At 37.4% G+C, this 24548-nt stretch overlaps 1 long non-coding RNA gene across 2 annotated transcripts in view; it reads left to right on the forward strand.

Moving 5' to 3' along the window:
* The first annotated feature begins 235 nt into the window (after positions 1–235).
* Positions 236–24548, forward strand: part of LOC104658708 — a 354768-nt gene continuing 330455 nt past the window's right edge. For both annotated transcript variants that reach the window (XR_747473.1, XR_747472.2), the window contains exons 1-2: positions 236–397; positions 24290–24426. This is a non-coding gene — a long non-coding RNA (uncharacterized LOC104658708). The remainder of the gene's footprint in view (positions 398–24289; positions 24427–24548) is intronic.

The following is a 24548-nucleotide window of genomic DNA, read 5'->3' on the forward strand; positions in this document are numbered from 1 at the left end:
TTTGTCACAGAAAAGTGGATTAATATAGTAACACTTTATTGTAAACGGACATTAATGAATGCTAAATTACCACCAAATTCCTATGGAACTGCACATAACGGCTACTTTCACATTCAAAGAGTTTTTCATGATTAATGTTATTGTAATGAATACCAAAGAAATTGATAACCGTTTGTCACTTTAAGAAGTGTTGTCAATTAATTTTATGCTATTTTTTTATTCTCATTTGTTATAAGAGTGAGGACCTAGAATTTTAATGTCTAATATGTGGTGTGAATTAAAGAAGTGGCCTTGCCATGCTGACCTTTTCAGTATTCTAATCTTTGCTTTGCTGACCCCTCAGACCTCTTCCTGGCAACATTAGGCTTTTGGGAGGAGGGAGAGCCAAGCCTGTTGGGTAAGTGAACAGAGTAAGGAAATATTTTAAGACACACTTTTATAATTCACTGACTGTATTGGAAATTCAAATTTTCAGACTATTCATTATCTTGACAAACATTGTAATGTGTGCAGAATATGGTACCACATAAATCCATTGTGGTGACAAAGAGTGTAATGAGAATGGGAAATAGTAGAAACCCAAAAGCAATCACTTTACAATCTGGAAACTGGTTCGAGTTAAACTCTCATCAGGTTTCACAGCAGTTCTTTTTTGGCCCTCATAACAATTGCTTTTTACAGAAAGCACAGCATGGCACCACCACAGCCAAGTACTCATAATGGGAGTCTGGACCCATTTATTTGGAAAGCAGTCTTCATCCATGTAGAACATCAATTTAATGAATTTATGTTCTGTACTATCTGTGGGGCAATGATTTGACAACATCATTGATTTATAGTAAAAATGATTCACCTCTACTTTGACAGGACATAAATATTTTCATGTATTAATTTATTCATTTATTATTTCATTTAACTATCCACTACATATCAAATAACTGCTGTGTGCACAGCATTGTGCTAGCTAATATAAGAGGCTTAAAATCCAAAAAGATTGAATATAGAACACTAAAATCCAAATAGCTGAGTATAGATCCCCTTGTAATGAGACACTGTGGCTATGTTTTTCTGGAAAATATGAGGGGCAGGACTCTGGCCCTGGGGAACCTTGGAAGTGGTGAGTCAATAAATGTTTACTTGGTTTCTGAAAATATGGGAATGGCTCGTTTGCATGAGAAGGGTGTCTAAAGACATGAGAAGAGTTGAAGAAACATTTGTGCTTTTAGCAATCTTAGAAACAATTTGGTGCACCAGTATAAGGTTTTACAATTTTTCCCAACAAATTTTAGCCAGTCAGAATTAGCATAAACATAGCACCAACAAATGTGCCTAGCACTGATTAGAAGACCTCATCCTAGAGAATGTTTAGGGAGGTAGAAGCCAATGAGCTATGGTGTTTGACACTATGTCCCCCTCACACTTAACAATATTTTCATGCCTTTGATGATCACACAACCTTATACCTAGAAGAGCAGAAATAACCCAAAGTGACCAGGCAAAAATCATCATCTTAGACTAGGGTAGGCTTTAAATCCATAAACAAGAATCTTTTTAAGAAAATAGAAGGGAAGAAGATAGAGAGTAGAAGGCAATGTAAAGACAGAAGCAGAGATGGGGTAGCAGCTACTTGGAACTAGGCAAGAGGAGTGAAATGTATTCTTCCCAAGGGACATGGAATTGAGTCTAGGAACCCATCTCCAATTTTAGACTTCTAGATATCAGAGCCATGTACAAATAGGTTGTGTTGTTTTAAGCCACCCATTCTGTACCAGTCTGTTATGGCAGTCTTCAAAATCTAATACAGATAATAATGCTAGTGGAGATATTGTGTGTATTAAAGGTAAACTCTTGAGTTAGAATATAACAATGTCAGTCAAAATAAAACGTCTCCATTTTCAAGGTAGCTTATCCAGTGTAATGAACTTGTCACCAAGACACTGTTCTACTTCAGGTTTGGTATCATACCGAAGTATCAGCATTGGCCTCTATTGCTGAAAGACTGGATATTTATAGTGACTAGATCAGCCTTAGTGAGATCATACTGTGAGCCATCATGGCCCTTGTGTCTGCCACTTTAGCTAATTCATTCTTTTGCTTTTCTTCATTTTTTATTTCCACAGGTTTTTGGTGTACAGATGATGTTTGGTTATATGAATAAGTTATTCAGTGGTGATTTATGAGATTTTGGTGGACCCATCACCCAAGCAGTATACACTGTACCCAAATTGTAGTTTTTTATCACTCATTCCCCTCCTCTCCTTTCTCCTAAGTCTCCAAAGTCCATTGTATCATTATTATGCCTTTGTATACTCATAGCTTAGCTCCCACTTATGAGTGAGAACATGTGATGTTGGGTTTTTCCATTCCTAGTTACTTCACTTAGAATAATGGTCTCCAGTTCCATCATATACTCACACATACATACCACAATTTCTTTATCCACTCATTGATTGATGCACATTTGGGCTGATTCTATATTTTTGTAATTGTGAATTCTGCCATAAACATGCATTTGCAGGTATCTTATTTTGCATAATGACTTCTCTTTCTCTGGGTAGATACCCAGTAGTGGGGTGCTGGATCAAATGGTAGTTCTACTTTTAGTCCTTTAAGAAATCTCCACACTGTTTTCCATAGTGGTTGTACTAGTTTATAGTCCGACTGACAAGCAGTGTAAAAGTGTTCCCTTTTAAGGGAACATCTAGGCCAACATCTATTATTTTTTGATATTTTGATTTTGACTATTCTTGCAGGAGTAAGGTGGCATCACATTGCAGTTTTGATTTGCATTTCCCTGATCATTAGTGATGTTGAGCATTTTTTTCATGTTTGCCATTTGTATATCTTCTTTTCAGAATTTTCTATTTATGTCCTTAGCCCCCACTTTTTGATGGGAATTTTTTTTTCCTCATTCGTTTCTTATATATTCTGGATATTTTTCCTATGTGAGATGTATAGATTGCAAATATTTTCTCCCACTCAGTGGATTGTCTGTTTACTCTGCTGATTTTTTCTTTTGCTGTGCAGAAGCTTTTAAGTCTCATCTATTTATCTTTGTTGTTGTGGCATTTGCTTTTGGGTTCTTGGTCATGAAGTCTTTGCCTAAGCCAATGTTTAGAAGGGTTTTTCCAATGATATCTTCTAGAATATTTATGGTTTCATGTCTTAGATTTAAGTCATGGATCCATCTTGAGTTGAAATTTGCATAATGTGTGAGATGGGGATCCAACTTCATTCTTCTACATGTGGCTTGGCAATTATCCCAGCACTACTTGTTAAATAAGGTATACTTTCCCCACTTTATGGTTTTGTTTACTTTGTTGAAGATCAGTTGGTTGTAAGCATTTGGCTTTATTTCTAGGTTCTCTGTTCTCCTCTATTGGTCTATGTGCCTATTTTATACCAGTACCATGCTGTTTTAGTGACTATGGACTTACAGTATAGTTCGAAGACAGGTAATGTGATGCCTCCGGATTTGTTCTTTTTGCTTAGTCTTGCTTTGACTGCACGGACTCTTCTTTGGTTCCATATGAATTTTTGGATTTTTTTTTTCTAGTTCTGTGAAGAATAATGGTGATATTCAGATGGGAATTGCATTGAATTTGCAGATTGCTTTTGGCAGTATGGTCATTTTCACAATATTGAGTCTACCCATCCATGAGGATGGGATGTGTTTCCATTTGTTTGTGTCATCTATGATTTCTTTCAGCAATGTTTGGTAGTTTTCCTTGTAGAGGTCTTTCACCTCCTTGGTTAGGTATATCCTAAGTATTTTATTTATTTATTTTGCAGCTATTGTTAAAGGGGTTGAGTTCTTGATTTGATTCTCAGTTTGGTCGCTGTTGGTGTATAGTAGAGCTACTGATTTATGTACATTAATTTTGTATCCTGAAACTTTGCTGAATTCATTTATCAGTTCAAGGAACTTTTTGGAGAAGTCTTTAGGGTTTTCTAGGTATTCAATCATATCATCAGCCAACAGCAACAGTTTGACTTTCTCTTTACTGATCTGAATGCCTTTATTTCTTTCTCTTGTCTGATTGCTCTGGCTAGGGGTACCAGTACTATGTGAATAGATGTAGAAGTGGTAAGAGTGGGAATCCTTGTCATGTTCCAGTTTTCATGGGGAATGCTTTCAACTTTTCCCCATGTCATAGATGGCTTTTATTACATTAAGGTATGTACTTTCTATTGCCAATTTGTTGAGGGTTTTAATCCTAAAGAGATGCTGAATTTTGTCAAGTGGTTTTTCTCCATCTATTGTGATGATCATTTCACTTTGGTTTTTAATTCTGTTTATGTGGTGTATCACATTTATTAACTTGCATGTGTTAAACCATCTCTGCATCCCTGGTATGAAACCCACTTGATCATGGTGGATTATCTTTTTTATATACTGTTGGATTCAGTTAACTCGTATTTTGTTAAGAATTTTTGCATCTATATTCATCAGGAATATGTCTGTAGTTTTCTTTTTTTGTTATGTCTTTTCCTGGTTTGGGCATTAGGGTGATACTGGCTTCATAGAATGATGTAGGGAGGGTTACCTCTTTCTCTATCTTGTGGAATAGTGTAAATAGAATTGGTACCAATTCCTCTTTGAATGTCTGATAGAATTCAGCTGTGAATCCATCTGGTCCTAGACTTTTTTTGCTGGCAATTTTGAAATTACCATTTCAATCTTGCTGCTTGTTATTGGTCTGTTCAGAGTTTTTATTTATTCCTGCTTTAATCTAGGAGCATTGTATATTTCCAGAAGTTTATCCATCTCCTCTAGGTTTTCTAGTTTACACATAAAGGTGTTCATAGTAGCCTTGAATGATCTTTTGTCTTTCTGTGATATCGGTTGTAATATCTCCCATTTTGTTTCTAATTGAGCTTATGTGGATCTTCTCTCTTCTTTTTCTTGGTTAATTTCACTAGTGGTCTATCATTTTATTTATCTTTTCAAAGAAGCAGCTTTTAGTTTCATTTATCTTTTTTATTTTTTTGTTTCAATTTTATTTAGTTCTGCTCTGATCTTTGTTATTTTTTTTTTTCTGCTGGGTTAAATTTGGTTTGTTTTTGTTTCTCTGGTTCCTTGAGGTATGACCTGAGATTGTCTATTTGTGTTTTTTGACTTTTTGATGCAGGCATTTCAGGCTATGAACTTTCCTGTTAGCACCACCTTTGCTGTATCCCAGAGGTTTTGACAGATTGTGTCACTATTATTGTTCAGTTCAAATAATTTTTAAATTTAATCTTGATTTCATTGTTGGCCCAATAATCATTCAGGAGCAGGTTATTTATTTTCCATGTATTTACATGGTTTTGATTGATTCCTTTTGGAGTTGATTTCCAACTTTATTCTACTGTGGTCAAGAAAGTACTTGATATAATTTAAATTAAAAAAATTATTGAGACTTGTTTTGTGGCCTATCATATAGTCTGTCTTAGAAAACGTTCAATGTGCTGATGAATAGAATGTATATTCTGCAGTTGTTGGGTACAATATTCTGTTAAGTCCATTTTTGTGCTAGAGTACACTCTAAATCCATTGTTTCTTTATTGACCTTCTGCCTTGATGACCTGTCTATTGCCGTCAGTGGAGAATTGAAGTCCCCCACTATTATTGTGTTGTTGTCTATCGTATTTCTTAGGTCTAGTAGTAGTTGTTTAAAAAATTTGGGAGCTCCAGTGTTAGGTACATATATATTTAGGATTGTGATATTTTCCTGTTGGACAAGCCCTTTTATTATTACATGATTTTTTTCTTTGTCTTTTTTAACGGCTGTTGCTTTAAAGTTTGTTTTGTGTGGTATGAGAAGAGCTATTCCTCCTTGCTTTTGGTGTCCATTTGCATGGAATATCTTTTTCCACCCCTTTACCTTAAGTTTATGTGAGTCCTTAATGTGTTAGGTGAGTCTCTTGAAGATAGTAGACACTTAGGTGGTGAATTCTTATCCATTCTGCCATTCTGTATCTTTCAAGTGAGCATTTAAGCCCTTTACATTCCATGTTAGTATTGAGATGTGAGGGACTATTCTATTCATTATGCTATTTGTTACCTGAATACTTTGTTGTTGTTTTTAATTTATTGTTTTTGTTTCACAGGTCCTGTGACATCTATGCTTTCAGGGGGTTCTATTTTGGTGTATTTTGAGGATTTGTTTCAAGATTTAGAGTTCCTTTTAGAAATTCTTGTAGTGCTGGCTTGGTAGTGGCACATTCTCTCAGCATTTGTTTGAAAAAGACTGTATCTTCCCTTAATTTATGAAGTGTAGTTTCACAGGATACAAAATTCTTGGCTGATCATTGTTTTGTTTAAGGAGGCTGAAGATAGGGCCCCAATCCTTTCTAGCTTGTATGGTTTCTGCTGAGAAATCTGCTGTTAATCTGATAGGTTTTCCTTTATGGGTTACCTGGCGCTTTTGCTTCACAGCTCTTAAGATTCTTTCTTTCATCTTGACTTTATATAACCTGATGACTAGCTGCCTAAGTGATGATCCTTTTGCAATAAAGTTCCCAGGTGTTCTTTGAGATTCTTGTATATGGATGTCTAGGTCCCTAGCAAGGCAAGGGATGTTATTCTTGATTATTCCCTCAAATAAAGTTTTGTTTATTGCACTAGTTTTGTGCTGATTGGCCTCCTGCCAGAAGCACTTACAAGTTTTCCAGATTTCTAGGTTTCTCTTCTTTCTCAGGAACACCAATGATTCTTAGGTTTGGGCATTTAATAAAATCCCAAACTTCTTGGAGGCTTTGTTCATTTTTTGGATTTTTTATGTCTTTGTTGGATGGGGTTAGTTTGAAAACTTTGTCTTTGAGCTCTGAAGTTCTTTCTTCTGCTTGTACAATTTTATTGCTGAGACTTTCCAGCGCATTTTGCATTTCTCTAAGTGTGTTCTTTATTTCCAGAAGTTGTGATTGTTTTTTATTCATGCTGTCTATGTCACTGAAGATTTTCTTTTCATATCTTGTGTCATTTTTTGATATCATTAAGTTGTACTTCACCTTTCTCTGGTGCCTCCTTGATTAGTTTAATAACAGACCTTCTGAATTCTTTTTCTGGCAATTCAGGGATTTCTTCTTGCATAGGATCCATTGCTGGTGAGATAGTATGATTTTTGGGGAGTGTTAAAGAACTTTGTTCTGTTATATTACCATAATTATTTTTCTGATTCCTTCTCATTTGGGTAGACTATGTCAGAGGGAAGATCCGGGGCTCAAGGGCTGCTGTCAGATTATTTTGTCCCATACTGTGCTCCCTTGATGTAGTGCTCTCCCTTTTTCCCTAGGGATGTGGCTTCCTGAGAGCCACACTTCAGAGAGTGTCATTTCTCTTCTGAATGTAGCCACCAAGTAGAGCTATTGGGCTCCAGACTAGTACTGGGAGGTATCTGCACACACTCCTGTGAATGTGAACCACCTTCAGGTCTCTCAGCCATGGATAGCAGCACCTCCTCTGGTGGAGGTGGCAGGGGAGTGAAATGAACCCTGTGAGGATCCTTAGTTGTATTAATAGTTTTGTTTATTGTACTAATTTTGTGCTGATTGTCCTCCTGCCACGAGGTGGCACTTACAAGACAGTATCAGTTGTGGTGGTATAAGGAGAATCAAGTGGTAGATGGGTCCTTAGAGCTCCCAAGAGAATATATCCTTTGTCTTCAGCAACCAGGGTGGGTGGAGAAAGACCATCAAGTAGGCAGCAGGGCTAGGCATGACTGAGCTCAGACCCTCTTTGGGTGGAACTTGCTGCGGATGCTGTTGGGGATGGTGGTGTCATTCCCAGGCCAATGGAGTTATGCTCTCAGGGGGATTATGGCTTCCTCTTCTCTGTCATGCAGGTCTCCAGGGAAGTGGAGGAAAGCTGGCAGTTACAGTCCTCACCCAGCTCCCATACAACCCCAGAGTTCAGTCTCACTTCCACCATGCGCCCCCTCAATAGCACCAACTTTGTTTCCAGGCAGCAGGTGAGTAGGGCGAGAACTTGCCCCAGACTGCCAGCCTCCTGGCTGTGAAAATAAGCAGGGCTTTTCAGGTTCAGCACCTCCCCACCTGCCATGGCTTCAGTGCTGTGTCTGCACTCCAGATTCACCTCCTCGCCTAAGTTCTGTATGGGAAACTTCACATGTGGTCAAAATTGTTACAAAGTTCAGCTGGAAGTTTCCTTTTCCCTGTGGTCTTTTCCAGTTTATCTGGCAGCCTTTCCCAGGGACCTCTGTGAGACAAAGTCAGAAATGACTTCCCTCAGATCTGACCACATAACTCATCCTGCTGTTTCTTCTAACCCTGTATTTCGCTCGGATATCTAAAATTGTCTCAGCTCCAGATAAGATCAAATTCTTCTCCTGTGATTTGGGCCTTCAGGTTCCTCAGTGACGGTGTGTGTTTGGGATGGACGATCCCTCTTTCCCACTTTCACACTTCAGGTACTCACAGTTTTTGGAATGTCTCCCAGGGCCTGCAGAAGCCATCTGCTTCCTTCAAAGGGTCTGTGGATTTTCTCGGTTTTCCTGGTATGTTCCTGTGATAGTTCTTGGAGAGAAAGTTCACAATATGAGTCTCCATATGCTGCTCTGTCCATCCTAGTGGGAGCTGCAATTTAGTCCTGCCTCCTATCTGCCGTTTTCCTAACCTCCTGTTGTAGCTAATTTATTCTTGATTCCATTGCACAAGTCCTTGGATGTCTGAGGAGAGAGGCTAACTGACATATACTAGTAAAGGCATCTTCTCCACTTGGTTGTTTGAACCTCTTTTGCAATTGATGATTTATCTGGGGCATTAAATTTAATATCAAAATGCTCACACTTTGTGTCCACTACCCCAAGTCTAACATTTGCCTCTATCCAAGACATTCTTGTACTAGATTTCCAATATTGTAACTTCAAGGCCTCTGAGCAGGTAGGCAAATCATCTACCACCTCACATAGTACACGTATCGTCTTCCCTTGGGTCACTTCACATTCTACCCAAAGTGCATGGCAAGTTTCTTTACCCAAATCTCTGCCATTGAGAGGACTTCTAATCTTTTTCTTGCAAAGCCACCCCTGAGTGGGGCTGTCATGAAGCAGCAGTCTATTTTTGGTTTCTACCTATATTTCAAGCTGATTCATCCATGAACCAAGGTTGAACTTCTTTCTTTTCCATCAAATGGTCATAGTGAATGTCTCATAAGACCATAGGTATGAGCCCCATGGATTTGCTCAAACCTAACTTCTGATACAGCATTTCCACTTTTTTATTTATTGTGACTGGACTTGCCCAATCTCATGATTTGATTCATCAAATAGTTTGGAGTATACAGTGGGCAGTTACGATCTTAGGGCTCCTTGATTTTTTTTCTGTCTTGGAAAGTATCACTAGTCACATTTTTTTCTCCCCCAGAATACGATACTGTTTTTAAAAAATTACTATCTTCATTGGAGGGAGAAATTTCAGATGCTTTCCATTTGAGTTTTCCTACACATTAGCTTTTACTTTTCAGGTCAAGAAGCCAATATGAATTTTCTTAACTGCAATGTATGTCCCTTCTAGTTTTGTGGTTTTTAACTAGGAAATAACTACCAGGTGGGCTTATGGAGTTATCAAACCCATTGTGAGATAGCTCTGGGCCAATACTGCATATATTACTGGAGACCTATACCCTATAAGGGTACCATAAGGAGTTCTGTGGATATCTGGTTCTCAGCATTAATTTCATATCCTATATACTTGGAAATAATCTAGTTATTCATCTTTCTCCAGAGCAATTCTCCTATCTAAGTAAAAAGCAATAAATCCCATTTCCAAAGGTCTGTGAAGATTGTGCCTACTTCCTGTGGTGTTACAGAGTCCTTCTTTATCAAGACCTGGCCTCTTCTTCAGTTGATGGAATCTGAGTCTGAGAATTGACTTAGGTCTGGAAACTGGCCAAATCCATGAACTGGATTAGCTCAGCTCTGCTCATCCATTGTTTATCTTTTCTCATTATGATTTGTTAAGCAATGGCCTTAATGGTAGTCCATCTTATTCCTGGGCACACTGTATTTTCTTACCATTTTCACTGAATAGCCCTGCCCTAGCTGCTATTCCAACCTTGCTGCCTATTATGGTAATTTTTACCACCTTGCTTATGATTATTAAGTGCTGCCGGTCACCTGGCCTCTGCTATTCCCAGCTCTATCATTCCCATCAACATAAGTTCAAGATATTTTCTAATTCTCCTTGTGATTTTTTTCTTTTACTCTTGGGATACCACTTTGGTAAAAAAATCTACTAGCTGCTGATTTGTTTTAAGACTACGTTTTTGGCCAAGCATGGTGGCTCATGCCTGTAATCCCAGTACTCTGATAGGCTGAGATGGGAGGATCACTTGAGCCCAGGAGTTGAAGACTAACCTGGGCAACAAAGTGAGACCTTGTCTCTACAAAAAAATCAAAAAGTTATCTGGGCATGATGGTGTGCACCTGTAGTCTCAGCTACAGGATAGGCTGAGGCAGAGCATCACTTGAACCCAGGAGGCCGAGGCCACATTGAGCTGTGTTTGCACTCCAGCACTCCAGCATGGGTGACAGAGAAAGACCCTGTCTCAACACAGAACAAAGCAAAACAAAAAACAAACAAAACATACAAAGTTTTTGGAGTTTTTTCTTAGTAGTTACTAGAAAATACAGTATACACCTCAATTCATCTCAATCTATTTCAAGTAAGTACTGATCTAATTCCAGAAAAATATAGCAGCTATGTTCTAAAATAGCTCAATTTCTTCCAATCTCCCTGTAAGCTATAAACCCCTGGTACAGTACTATTCTTATTGCCCTATACAATTTTAGTTTTTACTACAAAAATCAGAAAATATATTTATATACTCTTTTACTTACCTATGTTTTTACCATTTTTGTGACTCTTCATTTCTTCCTGTGAATTTAAATTGCCATCTGGTATTTCCCTTTAGCCTGAAGGACTTCATTTAGTGTTTCTTCTCATACAGATCTGTTAACAATGATTTCTCTCAATCTTTGTGTATCTGGGAATGTTTTATTTTGCCTTCCTTTTATAAGAATAGACTTGTTGGTTAGAGAATTCTTTGTTGACAGCATGTTGCATATGTCCTTCCACTGCCTTTTTGCCTCTATTGTTTCTGATCAAAGTCAACTTTAAATAGTACCAGTGATTCCTGGGCACAATGAGTCTTGCTGCTTTCAAGATTTTCTTTTGTCTTTGTTTTACTGCACTTTGCCTATGATGTGTTGAGGTGTTTATCTCTTTGTTTTTAGTCTATTTGAGTTTCATTATCTTGGATCTGTGGATTAATGTTTTTAATCAAATTAGGAAACTTCGATGATTATTTCTTTAAATGTTCCTGTTCAAATAAAATTCATTTTTATTTATTTATTTTTCATTTTTTTATTTTTATTTTTATTTTTTAATGATACTTTAAGTTCTACGGTACATGTGCATAACGTGCAGGTTTGTTACATATGTATACTTGTGCCATGCTGGTGTGCTGCACCCATCAACTCGTCAGCACCCATCAATTCGTCATTTATATCAGGTATAACTCCCAATGAAATCCCTCCCCCCTCCCAATGATAGGCCCCGATGTGTGATGTTCCCCTTCCCGAGTCCAAGTGATCTCATTGTTCAGTTCCCACCTATGAGTGAGAACATGCGGTGTTTGGTTTTCTGTTCTTGTGATAGTTTTACACTATCCACGGTGTATATGTGCCACATTTTCTTAATCCAGTCTGTCACTGATGGACATTTGGGCTGATTCCATGTCTTTGCTATTGTGAATAGTGCCGCAATAAACATACGTGTGCATGTGTCTTTATAGCAGCATGATTTATAATCCTTTGGGTATATACCCAGTAGTGGGATGGCTGGGTCATATGGTGCATCTAGTTCTAGATCCTTGAGGAATTGCCATACTGTTTTCCATAATGGTTGAACTAGTTTACAATCCCACCAGCAGTGTAAAAGTGTTCCTATTTCTCCACATCCTCTCCAGCACCTGTTGTTTCCTGACTTGAATGATTGCCATTCTAACTGGTGTGAGGTAGTATCTCATTGTGGTTTTGATTTGCATTTCTCTGATGGCGAGTGATGATGAGCATTTTTTCATGTGTCTGTTGGCTGTATGAATGTCTTCTTTTGAGAAATGTCTGTTCATATCCTTTGCCCACTTTTTGATGGGGTTGTTTGTTTTTTTCTTGTAGATTTGTTTGAGTTCTTTGTAGATTCTGGATATTAGCCCTTTGTCAGATGAGTAGATTGCAAAAATTTTCTCCCATTCTGTAGGTTGCCTGTTCACTCTGATGGTAGTTTCTTTTGCTGTGCAGAAGCTCTTTAGTTTAATTAGATCCCATTTGTCAATTTTGGCTTTGGCTGCTGTTGCTTTTGGTGTTTTAGACATGAAGTCCTTGCCCATGCCTATGTCCTGAATGGTACTACCTAGGTTTTCTTCTAGGGTTTTTATGGTATTAGGTCTAACATTTAAGTCTCTAATCCCTCCTGAATTAATTTTCGTATAAGGAGTAAGGAAAGGATCCAGTTTCAGCTTTCTACTTATGGCTAGCCAATTTTCCCAGCACCATTTATTAAATAGGGAATCCTTTCCCCATTTCTTGTTCCTCTCAGGTTTGTCGAAGATCAGATGGCTGTAGATGTGTGGTATTATTTCTGAGGACTCTGTTCTGTTCCATTGGTCTATCTCTCTGTTTTGGTACCAGTACCATGCTGTTTTGGTTACTGTAGCCTTGTAGTATAGTTTGAGGTCAGGTAGCGTGATGCCTCCAGCTTTGTTCTTTTGATTTAGGATTGTCTCGGCAATGCCAGCTCTTTTTTGTTTCCATATGCACTTTAAAGCAGTTTTTTCCAATTCTGTGAAGAAACTCATTGGTAGCTTGATGGGGATGGCATTGAATCTATAAATAACCTTGGGCAGTATGGCCATTTTCATGATATTGATTCTTCCTATCCATGAGCATGGTATGTTCTTCCATTTGTTTGTGTCCTCTTTTATTTCACTGAGCAGTGGTTTGTAGTTCTCCTTGAAGAGGTCCTTGACATCCCTTGTAAGTTGGATTCCTAGGTATTTTATTCTCTTTGAAGCTACTATTGTGAATGGAAGTTCATTCCTGATTTGGCTCTCTGTTTGTCTGTTACTGGTGTATAAGAATGCTTGTGATTTTTGCATATTAATTTTGTATCCTGAGACTTTGCTGAAGTTGCTTATCAGCTTAAGGAGATTTTGGGCTGAGACAATGGGGTTTTCTAAATATACAATCATGTCATCTGCAAACAGGGACAATTTGACTTCTTCTTTTCCTAACTGGATACCCTTGATTTCTTTCTCTTGCCTGATTGCCCTAGCCAGAACTTCTAACACTATGTTGAATAGGAGTGGTGAGAGAGGGCATCCCTGTCTTGTGCCAGTTTTCAAAGGGAATTTTTCCAGTTTTTGCCCATTCAGTATGATATTGGCTGTGGGTTTGTCATAAATAGCTCTTATTATTTTGAGATATGTTCCATCAATACTGAATTTATTGAGCGTTTTTAGCATGAAGGGCTGTTGAATTTTGTCAAAAGCCTTTTCTGCATCTATTGAGATAATCATGTCGTTCTTGTCTTTGGTTCTGTTTATATGCTGGGTTACGTTTATTGATTTGCGAATGTTGAACCAGCCTTGCATCCCAGGGATGAAGCCCACTTGATCATGGTGGATAAGCTGTTTGATGTGCTGCTGAATCTGGTTTGCCAGTATTTTATTGAGGATTTTTGCATCGATGTTCATCAGGGATATTGGTCTAAAATTCTCTTTTTTTGTGTCTCTGCCAGGCTTTGGTATCAGGATGATATTGGCCTCATAAAAAGAGTTAGGGAGGATTCCCTCTTTTTCTATTGATTGGAATAGTTTCAGAAGGAATGGTACCAGCTCCTCCTTGTACCTCTGGTAGAATTCAGCTGTGAATCCATCTGGTCCTGGACTTTTTTGGTTGGTAGGCTATTAATTATTGCCTCAATTTCAGAGCCTGCTATTGGTCTATTCAGGGATTCAACTTCTTCCTGTTTTAGTCTTGGAAGAGTGTAAGTGTCCAGCAAATTATCCATTTCTTCTAGATTTTCTAGTTGATTTGCGTAGAGGTGTTTATAGTATTCTCTGATGGTAGTTTGTATTTCTGTGGGGTCGGTGGTGATATCCCCTTTATCATTTTTTATTGCGTCTATTTGATTATTCTCTCTTTTCTTCTTTATTTGTCTTGCTAGCGGTCTGTCAATTTTGTTGATTTTTTCAAAAAACCAACTCCTGGATTCATTGATTTTTTGGAGGGTTTTTTGTGTCTCTATCTCCTTCAGTTCTGCTCTGATCTTAGTTATTTCTTGCCTTCTGCTAGCTTTTGAATGTGTTTGCTCTTGCTTCTCCAGTTCTTTTAATCGTGATGTTAGAGTGTCAATTTTAGATCTTTCCTGCTTTCTCTTGTGGGCATTTAGTGCTATAAATTTTCCTCTACACACTGCTTTAAATGTGTCCCAGAGATTCTGGTATGTTGTATCTTTGTTCTCATTGGTTTCAAAGAACATCTTTATTTCTGCCTTCATTTCGTTATGTACCTAGTAGTCATTCAGGAGCAGGTTGTTCAGTTTCCATGTAGTTGAGCTGTTTTGATTGAGTTTCTTAGTCCTGAGTTCTAGTTTGATTGCACTGTGGTCTGAGAGACAGTTTGTTATAATTTCTGTTCTTTTACATTTGCGAAGGAGTGCTTTACTTCCAATTATGTGGTCAATTTTGGAATAAGTGCGATGTGGTGCTGAGAAGAATGTATATTCTCTTGATTTGGGGTGAAGAGTTCTATAAATGTCTATTAGGTCCGCATGGTACAGAGATGAATTCAATTCCTGGGTATCCTTGTTAACTTTCTGTCTTGTTGGTCTGTCTAATGTTGACAGTGGAGTGTTGAAGTCTCCCATTATTATTGTATGGGAGTCTAAGTCTCTTTGTAAGTCTCTAAGGACTTGCTTTATGAATTTGGGTGCTCCTGTATTGGGTGCATATATATTTAGGATAGTTAGCTCTTCCTGTTGAATTGATCCCTTTACCATTATGTAATGTCCTTCTTTGTCTCTTTTGATCTTTGATGGTTTAAAGTCTATTTTATCAGAGACTAGGATTGCAACCCCTGCTTTTTTTTGTCCTCCATTTGCTTGGTAGATCTTCCTCCATCCCTTTATTTTGAGCCTATGTATGTCTCTGCATGTAAGATGCGTCTCCTGAATACAGCAGACTGATGGGTCTTGACTCTTTATCCAGTTTGCCAGTCTGTGTCTTTTAATTGGAGGATTTAGTCCATTAACATTTAAGGTTAATATTGTTATGTGTGAACTTGATCCTGCCATTATGATATTAACTGGCTATTTTGCTCGTTATTTGATGCAGTTTCTTCCTAGCCTTGATGGTCTTTACATTTTGGCATGTTTTTGCAATGGCTGGTACTGGTTGTTCCTTTCCATGTTTAGGGCTTCCTTCAGGGTCTCTTGTAAGGCAGGCCTGGTGGTGACAAAATCTCTAAGCATTTGCTTATCTGTAAAGGATTTTATTTCTCCTTCACTTATGAAACTTAGTTTCCCTGGATATGAAATTCTGGGTTAAAAATTCTTTTCTTTAAGAACGTTGAATATTGGCCCCCACTCTCTTCTGGCTTGTAGAGTTTCTGCCAAGATGTCTGCTGTTAGTCTGATGGGCTTCCCTTTGTGGGTAACCCGACCTTTCTCTCTGGCTGCCCTTAAGAATTTTTCCTTCATTTCAACTTTGGTGAATCTGGCAATTATGTGTCTTGGAGTTGCTCTTCTGGAGGAGTATCTTTGTGGCGTTCTCTGTATTTCCTGAATTTGAATGTTGGCCTGCCCTACTAGGTTGGGGAAGTTCTCCTGGATGATATTCTCAAGCGTGTTTTCCAACTTGCTTCCATTTTCCCCTCACTTTCAGGCACCCCAATCAGACGTAGATTTGGTCTTTTTACATAATCCCATACTTCTTGCAGCCTTTGTTCATTTCTTTTTCTTCTTTTTTCTTTTGGTTTCTCTTCTCGCTTCATTTCATTCATTTGATCCTCAATCACTGATATTCTTTCTTCCAGTTGATCGAGTCGGTTACTGAAGCTTGTGGGTTTGTCACGTATTTCTCGTGTCATGGTTTTCATCTCTGTCATTTCATTTATGACCTTCTCTGCATTAATTATTCTAGCTATCAATTCTTCCACTCTTTTTTCAAGATTTTTAGTTTCTTTGTGCTGGGTACGTAATTCCTCCTTTAGCTCTGAGAAGTTTGATGGACTGAAGCCTTCTTCTCTCATCTCGTCAAAGTCATTCTCTGACCAGCTTCGATCCGTTGCTGGCGATGGGCTGCGCTCCTTTGCAGGGGGAGATGCGCTCTTATTTTTTGAATTTCCAGCTTTTCTGCCCTGCTTTTTTCCCCATGTTTGTGGTTTTATCTGCCTCTGGTCTTTGATGATGGTGACGTACTGATGGGGTTTTGGTATAGGTGTTCTTCCTGTTTGATAGTTTTCCTTCTAATAGTCAGGACCCTCAGCTGTAGGTCTGTTGGAGATTGCTTGAGGTCCACTCCAGACCCTGTTTGCCTGGGTATCAGCAGCAGAGGTTGCAGAAGATAGAATATTGCTGAACAGCGAGTGTACCTGTCTGATTCTTACTTTGGAAGCTTCCTCTCAGGGGTGTACTCCACCCTGTGAGGTGTGGGGTGTCAGACTGCCCCTGGTGGGGGATGTCTCCCAGTTAGGCTACTCAGGGGTCAGGGACCCACTTGAGCAGGCAGTCTGTCCATTCTCAGATCTCAACCTCCGTGTTGGGAGATCCACTGCTCTCTTCAAAGCTGTCAGACAGAGTGGTTTGCATCTGCACAGGGTTCTGCTGCTTTTTTTGTTGTTGTTGTTTAGCTGTGCCCTGTCCCCAGAGGTGGATTCTACAGAGACAGGCAGGTTTCCTTGAGCTGCTGTGAGCTCCACCCAGTTCGAGCTTCCCAGCAGCTTTGTTTAACTACTTAAGCCTCAGCAATGGCAGGCGCCCCTCCCCCAGGCTTGCTGCTGCCTTGCAGTTAGATTGCAGACTGTTGTGCTAGCAATGAGGGAGGCTCCGTGGGCGTGGGACCCTCCCGGCCAGGTGTGGGTATAATCTCTTGGTGTGCCCGTTTGCTTAAAGTGCAGTATTGGGGTGGGAGGTACCCTATTTTCCAGGTGTTGTGTGTCTCAGTTCCCCTGGCTAGGAAAAGGGATTCCCTTCCCCCTTGTGCTTCCCAGGTTTGGCGATGCCTCGCCCTGCTTCAGCTTTCGCTGGTCAGGGCTGCAGCAGCTGACCAGCACCGATTGTCTGGCACTCCCTAGTGAGATGACCCCAGTACCTCAGTTGAAAATGCAGAAATCACCGGTCTTCTGTGTGGCTCACGCTGGGAGTTGGAGACTGGAGCTGTTCCTATTCGGCCATCTTGCTCCGCCCCCAAAATTTATTTTTAGAACAGTTTTAGATTTACAGAGAATTGTGAAATACAGAGAATTCCTATATACCTGATACCCAATATTTCCTATTATTAACATCTTACATTATTATTTGTCACAATTAATGATCTTATATGGAGACATTATTGACTGTAGTCTGTACATTTTTCAAATTTGCGTATTTTATGCCTAATGTTCTTTTTCTGTTTCATGATTCTTTCCAGAATATCACATTACATTTAATCACCATGGCTCCTTAGGCTCTTCCTAGCAATGCAGCTTCTTAGACTTTCTTTGTTTTTGATGATCTTGATAGTTTTCAGAGTTAATGCACAGGTATTTTGTAGAATGTTCCTGTATTGGGATTTGTCTGATGTTTTTCTTGTGATTAGACTGAGGTGTGTTTTTGGAAAAAAGATCATTGAAATAAAGTGCCATTTTATCAAAATATATCAACCAACATAACTTATCACTGTTGGTGTTGACCTTGATCACATAGCTAACACGTTTGTCAGACTTTACTGTAAAGTTATTTTTTTCTCCCTTTCTGTATTATATTATTTAAAAGAAAGTCACTAGGTGTATCCTACATTTGAGGAGAGGTAAAGTTATTCTCTACATCCTAAGGGAGGAGTATCAGTAGAAATTACTTGGAATTCTGCATGAAAAAATTGTCTTATTTTACCCCAATTATTTAGGTATTCAATATTTTTTACATCAATATGGACTTATTTATTTTATGCTTTGGGTTATAATTTGATATTATTTTCTTGCTCAAATATTTCCAGTTGTGGCCATTGGAAGCTCTTTCAGTTGTCCCTGTGTCCCTTTGATAATATTCCACCATTATAGTTTTGTTGCTATTTATTTTCTTGTTGTTGTTTCTCTTATTTGGTAAGAACATTTTCTTATTTTCTGGCATTGCAATTGCTCCAAGTTCATCTTACATATTTGCAGCCCCAGTCCTAGAATCAACCATTTCTCTGAGAAACTCTGGTTCCCCTTTTTTGGAGAATCCTATCCAAAACAAATGCCTGGACATTAAGAGTGCTGGTTGCTATTTTGGTGTCATTGTTTTTAGGCCCTCTCAGCTAACAGAGAAAGGAAACATATATGTGTATACTGTCACATGAGTATATATATATATATATATATATATATCTGGAAATATTTCCATATGTAACCATCTGTATCTTTATTAAAATAAACATGAGTCCATGCTGATGTTTCCAATTCTAATCCATTACCACATGGATCATTCTAGCCTCTTCCATGTGCTGATTTGTAAACTCTGATGACAATATTAGGAAACCTGGCTCCCACTATCCACAATTCATTTGCTTAATTGTTCAATTCTAGTATGTATGTATCAGAATCATTAATTCATTCCTCCATTAGGTATGTGTTCTTTATCAAGTAGAGTATAGTGCTTATGCACAGCCATATTTTTTTAAATTAATACTATTGTATATATTTAAAGGATACACCATGAGGTTATAGGATACACAGAGATAGAAAAAACGTATCTAACTGTAGTATTTAACCATAGTGAAGCAAATTAATAAATTCATCTCACATGTTTACTGTCTTTTTTTTTCATGGCAAGGTAACTAAAATCTATTCATTTGTCATGAATCCCAAATACAGTATGATGTTATCACCTATAGTCCTCGTGCTATACATTAGTTCTCTACACTTTTTGCCTATTGTTTCACAGACTACTCTAATTTCCAAAGTTGCTCAGGTCAGCATCCTTTCCCCAGCTTTATTCAGTGAGGTCGTATTAAATAGCATACATTTGTAGTTAGATTGTTTCATCACATTCAACATTCCATCCTGGGATTCCTCTAACATCTGAATTATTTTTTACATTGCATCCATTAAGGTTTACTCTTAATGAATAAGGTTAATCCAAAGAGTAAGGTCTACTCGTTTGTGTAAAGTTCAGTTGGTTTTTACAAATGCATAGTGTCATGTGTTCACAGTTACCTATCATATGGAATAGTTCACCACCCTAGAAATTCCCTGTGCTTCACCTATTCAACCCCTCCTCTCATCTCTGTGGACCCCTAACAAATACTGATCTTTTCATTGTTTCTATAGTTTTTCCTTTCCTAGAATGTCATCTAATTGAAATTATAATCTTTTAAGATTCTTTTCAAATTATTTCACTAAGCAATATGAAATTTGTAATTCATCCATGCCTTTTCATAGCTTGGTAGCTCATTTCTTTTTATCACTGAATAATATATCATTGTGTGAATAAACCACAGTTCTATTATCTACACGACTTTTGGAGGACATCTTAGTTACTTCTGGTTTTTGTCTATTACAAATACAGTTGCTACAAACATTCACATGCAGGCTTTTGTGTGGATGTGTTCACCTCAAATTATTCTAGTGAATACGTAGGAGTAAAATTGCTGGATTGTAGGATAAGCCTATAGTTAGCCTCATAAGAACTGTCAAATTGGCTTCCAAAGTGGTTGTACCATTTTGCATTCCCACCAGCAAATGGAAGAATTTCTTTTGCTTTGCATCCTTGCCAGCAACTGGTTTTATCAATTTTTAGATTTTAGCCATTTTAATAAGTGTATAGTAACATTTTATTTTGTTTTATTATTTTGTTTTGTTTTGTTTTATTGTTTTAATTTGTATTTCCCTAGTGACAAATAGTGTTGCGCTTCTTTTTCATGTGCTTGTTTGTCATTTATGTATGAGATGTCTATTTGAATCTTTAGTTCATTTTCTTAAACTGGGTTGTTTGTTTTGTTATTGCAGAGTTTTAAGAGTTCTTTGTATGTTTTGGATACAAATCATTTATTAGATAAGTGTTTTGTGATTATTTTATCCTAGTCTATAACTTGTCTTTTAATTCCTTTTTTCTCTTAACAGGCTCCTTCACAGAACAGAAGTTTTCAATTTTAATTAAATCCAACTTAACAATTTTTTTCATAATCATATTTTTGATGTTGAATCTGAAAACTCATTGCCAAACTACAGTCACCTAGATTTTCTGTTATGTTTTCTTCTGTAAGTTTTATAGTTTCGTGTTTTGCATTTAGGTCTATGAATCCCTCGTTCTCATTAATTTTTTTTAAAGATGTAAGGTTTTTGTCTAGATTGTCTAGATGATTTTTTTTCATGTGGATGTCTACTTGTTTCAGGACTATTTGTTGAAAGGCTACCTTTTCTTTTTTGAATTGCTTTTGTTCCTTTGTCAAAGATTAATTGATGATATGTGTGGGGGTCTATTTCTGAGCTCTCTATTCTATTTCATCCATGTGTATGTCTATTCTTTTGTGAATAGCATGCTATCTTGATTACTGTAGGTTTATAGTATGCCTTGAAGTTGAGTAATGTGAGTTCTCTAATTTTCTTCTTTTTTAGTGCTGTGCTGGTGATTCTAGGTCTTGTGCCATTCCCTATGCACTTTAGAATCCGTTTGTTGATATGTAGAAAAGAACTTACTGAGATTTTCCACCTTTGGGTGAGTCCCAAGGGCTAGACAGGCCTGTAGTTAGGGATAGAGTTTTCGCCCAGGTAAGGTAAGGTTCTGGTAGTCTTTCTCCCTTGAAAGCATAAGCCTGTGTTATTGAGAGCACTTTGGGTATATTTCACAATGGTTACTTTTACCTTCTTGCCAAAGCTACAAGGGAATTTTTGTTGCTGCTTCACTGTGAAAGTAAAATCAGGTTCCTAGTGGTTAAAATTAAAAAGTATGTATCCCTAAGACTGCAACCCTTAGGATAGTCTCACTCTCAAGTTAGTTGCCTGGTTCCAGTAATTAATCAAAATTACCATTTAAATATTTGTACCAGTTCATTGCTCCAGTGACTTCTCCTGCAAGGCAGCAGGTATTGGCTGTAACTCTTTGGATGAAGTTGTCTTGCCAGATTCAGTGTAGCAGTTTGCCTTTAGATTTTGGTTCTCTGACAGGTCTAAGAAAAGTCATTATTTTTCAGTATGTTCAGCTTTTTTCTTGTTGAAAGGATGGGAGTAATGACTTCTATTATTTTTTGATATCAGAACTGAAAACAGAAGTTCATGTCAAATATACTTGTCTGCCACTTTCTTTCTTCCGTCTTTCTGGGACTCTCATTACATGTATGTTTATATCATGGGAAAGGAAAAAATGTTTTCATCTGCCTTGCTAGGCTCTGCAACTAGGCCTGAGAATTTGGCCTGAAAATTAAACAGACATAAGACCAATTAACAGGAGAAAAGCATATACATTTTATTTGTATTTGGCACATAAATGTGTGTATTTTTTATGTGTATTTGGCAGTCTTCATAGAAAAAAAAAAGATGTGAAGAAGCAATTAGGACCGAGAGCTTACAAACCTATTTACCAAAAGAATAACAATTTTGTAAAGAAGTGATAGGACAAAGGAAAAGGGATTTCAGTTTCTGTGGGTGGTAAATTGTGGGAAACTGACTATGAAATATATACAAGTAAATAATAGAAATTAAGAATTATTTTAGTAGATTTGTACAGATACATTTTGATGTTGACTCCCAGTGTGTAGTGAGTAGAATATTCTTCTCTGTGGTAAAGGGAAGACGACATTCTAAAGGAAAACTTTATGACCTACTTTTAGGTAGAAAGGAGGAGGTCAGAAAGCCCCTCCTGCATTTGCTGTTTCTCAAGTACCTTCAGTTCAAAACAATCAATATGCCAAAGTGGAATATTTTGGAGTGACACATTCTGAATCCCTTCAGTGTGTGTATAATTTTCTGACAAGTCTCTGAGTCTCCGCTTATTTTTCTGTAACTATTTTCTTTCTACTGTTAAGGTGAATTAATTTCTAATTTTTTTCTTCAAAATCATTGATGATTTTTTTGCCATCACAAATTTGGTATTAAATCCATCTAGTAGATTTTTCATTTTTGTTATTACATTTTTCAACTTAAAGATTTCCATTTGGATTTTTTAAGTCTTCTTTTTTTCCACTGAGATCCCTTATTTGTTGAGTCATTGTTCTCAAAATTTTTTTTAAATTCTATGCAATATATTCAGAATAGCTATAATGAAATTTTTGCTGCAAAATCCTACTTCTTAGTCTACTTACAGTTAGTTCTATTCAGTGCTTTTTTTTTTTTTCTAAATCTGGTCTATACTTTCTCTAAATATGGTTTCACATTTAGTATTTTTTGTGTACTATAATATTTGGTTGGAAACTGGACATTTGGGTTAATATAGTAATTTTGTGTTCTGATTTTACTTTTTCTTTTTTCTTTTTTGTAACTCACTTGAAATTTAACTGTGGAATTTATCTCCCCTGTAGCATATGGCCATTTTTATATATGCCAAGATTTTTTATTTTTGTTATTTAGCCTGCTTTCCTAGGGGTCACCCCAGTGTCTTCATAGCTTAGTTGTCATCCAGTGATTTGGAATGGGCTCTACTCCAATTCCATGCACCCATAATTCTTCCTCCCTCTGCTGACTAGTCTTTGGGTGTGGGCACAAAGTTGTCAGTTTTCAAGTCTTCTGTGACTTTCACTTTAACCTCAAACTTTCTTGGTTTTGCTCCACACACATGTATAGCTTCCTAGTCAGCCAGGTGTTCACGAAGAGCTTCTCTCATCACTTCTATGCCTCTCTTATTTCTAAGAGCTCTCTACTAAGTTTGTGCCTGGTTTACCATTTGCCCCAACCAGTACCAAAAATTTAGGCTACTAGACCTGTCAGTCACCCATTTATTTTCTACTGACAATGCTGCCTGTTGTAGGTTTTTGTCCTATGCCTGAAATTGAGCCCACCTGGTCTGGCATCAAAGTTATAGGTTTCCTGGCCAGCTGCACACTAGCAATGCTGTCATTGTTATTGACCAAGCTGGGATGGGTGGTGAACATTAGCACCAGACAAGATTACAGACACTATTGATTGTAGCCGAAGGACTAGCAGTTTTTCATAAATATATATTTCTCAAATTGTTCTTTGCATTTAGTCAAGTTTTAGAGTTCCAAGATGGTTGTTTTTGACAATTGTGTCCAGTTGTATCCTTTTTTTGTTGAGGTAAGAAGATTTGTTGATCTCTCCACTCCTCTATAGCTGTAAAGCTCACTCCCTATTTTCCCCTTTTTTGTTTGTTTGTTTTAGTAGAAAAGTATGCTTATAGATCATCTGGTTTCTAGGGAGAAGTCATTGCTACTGGTTTTGGTACTTTTTAAATGTATATGATAAAATACATCACAAATTCACCTGATAAAAAACTTCAGATTTAAATTTAGGATTACAAGTTTTTTTTTTAGGTAATCTCTTTGATCTTACATATGTATCTTTTTTTCTTATATGCCAAAAGTCCTGGTTCTTAATTATATCAATGTAATTATTCATTTTGTCTAACAATATACATGCACCAGCCTCAGAATAATAGTGTCAACATTACCACAAATATAGTTACCTAAAATGATTTGATGGTTTTTGCGTGTGTGTGTTTTTTACACTGCACTGTATGTTTTATAATATAATGGTGATGATATCTTCTGCTGCAATATATTTATATATTTTCTACAGGTACCAGATTATGTCTGCTTGTCCTGGGGAAAAAAAATCTGTACATTCTCTCTTGTCAAATCCATAAACATGCTGTGCTTTATATCCATGATCAATGATACAATACATTTCAATGAAATTCAGAGCTATTTCACTGTCCAGTTCTGCTGCACGTTTTTATTACACCATAATTCTGCTCACAACCTGATTCATTTTACATTCTGACTTTATGTCAGATGTACTAATGTACTTTTAGAATAAGGAATATTAAAGATTTTCAAAAATAGTTGTAAAATTGAGTATTTTCTGCCATTTCACAGCTCCTTCCCATTTGTGAGAGAGCCACATGCCATCAGCCTATAGACTGGGGAGAGTGTTCCAGATCTGTCACATTTCTGCAATTCCCAGAAGGCCAGTCATGAAAAACTTCCCTCTTCAGTTTATATATATGGCAGTGGTAAGTGGAGGCACCTAGACAGGAAATTTTACTCTGGTGAATTATATCTTGTATATTCTTCAAACTTAAAAGAATAAAAACAAACTAAATGCTAGAAAACTAATGAACAAACAAAACCTTCC

This window comes from Rhinopithecus roxellana, chromosome 21 (genome assembly GCF_007565055.1).
Source record: "Rhinopithecus roxellana isolate Shanxi Qingling chromosome 21, ASM756505v1, whole genome shotgun sequence".
NCBI lineage: Eukaryota > Metazoa > Chordata > Mammalia > Primates > Cercopithecidae > Rhinopithecus > Rhinopithecus roxellana.